This window comes from Gouania willdenowi, unplaced genomic scaffold, assembly GCF_900634775.1.
Source record: "Gouania willdenowi unplaced genomic scaffold, fGouWil2.1 scaffold_332_arrow_ctg1, whole genome shotgun sequence".
NCBI classification, from domain to species: domain Eukaryota; kingdom Metazoa; phylum Chordata; class Actinopteri; order Blenniiformes; family Gobiesocidae; genus Gouania; species Gouania willdenowi.
Genome location: NW_021145094.1, coordinates 2,060,281 through 2,063,040, shown reverse-complemented (window position 1 = coordinate 2,063,040; position 2,760 = coordinate 2,060,281).

Sequence of the window (2,760 nt, the reverse complement as noted above, 5' to 3'; positions counted from 1 at the left end):
TTAAAGCTGTTTTCTTATTTTCTAAATTATATTCATAAACAATTTAACGTTTGTCTGCTCTAAACCTTCTATTAAAATCTTTCAAATTATTGGAATTTTCTCTTTTGAGTTACATCAGAATTGTTTTATCAAGTAGAACATGATTAATAATAACACTGCTTAATTTGAGCATCTTTAATCTCTCATTATTTAAGTTACAAGAGGGTGCTGAACATTTTAAGATACATTTTGGATTACAGCAGTTCATATTATGGAACTGCAGCAAAAATGAAGCAGAAAGCAGCTGATTTTATCATGAATTTACAACATTAAACAATGCGTCGTTTAAATTTTTTGTAGTCAACATTCTCAATTATGTTAATGATTTTTGCATTATTGTTTATGTTACACACATTGTGGTTGGTGCTAATCTAAACACTCTATAATTAATTCTATTTTTATTTTTTTTTCATTTATTCCAGCAAAATAAATCACGTTTAAAAGCATATTATATAATTCCACATTGTTGGATGAAATTACATTAATATAATTGAACTTTATGGTTAACGCTGTGTTGCTATGTTTATCCAGTAACGTAAGCATATCCTCATCTGTTATCTGCTAATGATGCCTTAGTCAATTAGTTTAGTGGGGGATAATCCACTAACATGCTTTAATGTACACATTACACTGAGAATAATAATAATAATAATAATAATAATAATAATAATAATAATAATAATAATAATAATAATAATAATAATAATAATAATATGATTATTTAAACGTCTTACCATTCAAAGCTCTAACTCCATTGGCTACAATAGTAAACTGATCACTTCCTGGAACTATTGAGGCTCCATGAGCCGCTATTGCTGTAAAAAAAACAACGATCCATTGTAGTGAACGGAGTTGTCACTATTCTCTCTCTAAACGGCTCTAGACAGTTTGTGTACTATTTAAAATGTTGAAACTGTTATTTGAAAAATAATTATAAATGTATGTTTGAGTGAATTCTGATTTATTTATGTTTGGTTTTTGATTGTCAATGTTGTGTTTTGTGTTTTTATCATTTTTTATTATAAAAAAATAAAAACATTACAAAACAGTCACATATTTACATGTGTACTATTAAAATATTTAATTAACATTGTATAGTCAGTTTACATTTAAATATCACTTCCCAGCAGCTCTGTCGTAAACAATCTGAGTGAAGGAAGTGACGTAGTCTACGTGCATGTGTTAAAAAGGATCTGAAAGGATCAGTCCTGTTAAAAGATTAAACACTGACACTATTTTTAATGCTTTATTAAGAAACAAGTATTTTAATATTCATATACAAACACCACACCAGTGTAGATCTTTCAAAATAAAATCAATACATTTTTAAGATCAATTTTAAAAGCAATAAAAAATTGGGATTTTTTTTTTTATAAAATCTAAATTTTTTGTATCAAATGTTTTCCAAATATCATCAAATTGCTACATATAAATTCCACATCCTGGTCCTTCAAAATAAAAGCAAATGTAACCAAATACTAATCAAAGCCAGGTATCACAGTGTGTGTGAGCAGCCAATCATCAACTCTTTCCTAAAACCTCTTCACCACAGAACAGGAAAAAAAGACGTGTTGTTGACTTTCATTATTAGTTTGACTAAACATGGAGCTGTAATCATCCATATTAAACCTAATCATTAAAAATATATTTACATGGATAAACATCATTCATTGTTTTAAAATTAATCTGTTTCATTTTAGGAAATAAAGGAAATGATAAATATTTGTCCTAATTTTGATAGAATCTGTTTTCTAATAGTTTGAAGATAATATTTGTCTCTTTACTTGAAGATGAAAACATAGTTTAATAAATAACAGTGTCTAAAAACAATAACTTCCAATGAACAGTTTATTGATCTTTGTGGATACTGATGAATACTGTAATATTCCTTTAATGAAATGAATCAAGGCAATAGGAATAGCCCTGACTACTAATGAATGTTGTTTCTGAGAACATTTATCTTTAAAATCACAATGATTGTAAATATTACCATTGTCATCCATTAAATGTATTATAGTTCAATCCAATCTTTAAAGAATAAAGTTTTCCTCTTGTATAAAATACAGCTGTTATTCCAGATTGTAGCTTTATGTGGACTGAAGTGGTGCTTCTAAAGCATTTTATAATATAATAACACCTGCATATGATCATGTGATCACTTAAAGGATGAAAATCACATGTTAGAAGAAAGTGATTGGTCCAACCCTTTGACATAGATAAGCTGGTATAATGTAAAGCATAAATCATTTTCATGTTTAACTAAAGTTTGTAAACACGTTCATTGTCTCACAGTCAATGACATTCATAACGTCCTCTTCTACTGACTTTATTATATCACTTTTTATTATAACATGTGTTTTATTATTACACATGAAATTATTAATAATTACATTATTTTATAAATACATATTTCTGGAACAGACAGAGAATATACTGGTAGATTCATCTGGAAATACCTTCAGTTTTTATTAACAATATTCTACCAAATACTGAAATGTTTCTTTGTAGCTATTTAAATATATATATATTTTTCCCTGTCTAAAAATATTTGTACTAATAGTGATTCCCAAATATTTTATCTAATTTTTGATTGAAATATGATGAATTAAAGTGTGTGTTATTATAATTAGTCAAAATATCACATATTTAATATTTAAATATAGTCCTGAAGCCTGTGAGAAAGTGGACACTACATTTAGGTCAATGAGAATTTAGACAGAA